The sequence below is a fragment of the Cupressus sempervirens genome, chromosome 1 (genome assembly GCF_028749045.1).
Source record: "Cupressus sempervirens isolate cs-2001-9-10 chromosome 1, ASM2874904v1, whole genome shotgun sequence".
Classification (NCBI taxonomy): Eukaryota; Viridiplantae; Streptophyta; class Pinopsida; order Cupressales; family Cupressaceae; genus Cupressus; species Cupressus sempervirens.
In genome coordinates, this window is record NC_143118.1 from 581,148,219 (window position 1) to 581,148,838 (window position 620).

The following is a 620-nucleotide window of genomic DNA, read 5'->3' on the forward strand; positions in this document are numbered from 1 at the left end:
ATTCTACACATTCTCCAAGTGTCTCTATGTGAATATGATATTGGTAGAGACCTTATCTTGAATCACCTTCAATCTTTTGACAATTTTCAACTCCATCATATTTTTTGATAGGGTAACAGGACTGCTGACTTCCTGGCAAACGTAGGGATTGATTGAAATGATGAGACAGATTTGATGAGCGAAGATCGCATTCCACAGAGTTTGCTAGATATTATGTCAGAAGATATATAGGCATTTGTCAATAAATGCATTGGTTAAAATCTGAAGGAATCTCCTTGTATATGGTCAATGGCATTCTCATTATTTTTTGGTGTTGTTGCTATCATCCTTAGATTTGAATAATCTTTCTCTTTGATCTTCTATAGTATTCTATTAGTACTGCTTGGACTGACAAGAGATTGTCACAATTATTTTCTATTTATTTGGGCCTCTATTTTTTATTATTATCTCAAATCAAATGGCATTCTTGGGAATTCAATGTAGGTGTGCGTAGGTTGTGGTGGTGGAGGAGGTGCTAGAAGCTCAAGTGGCTAGGATCTTCAAGTAGGCCAATGGGCAAGAGAAGGATACAATCATTATGTTATTAGGAGTAGATTATTGGTTTGATGGTCATGTTCACA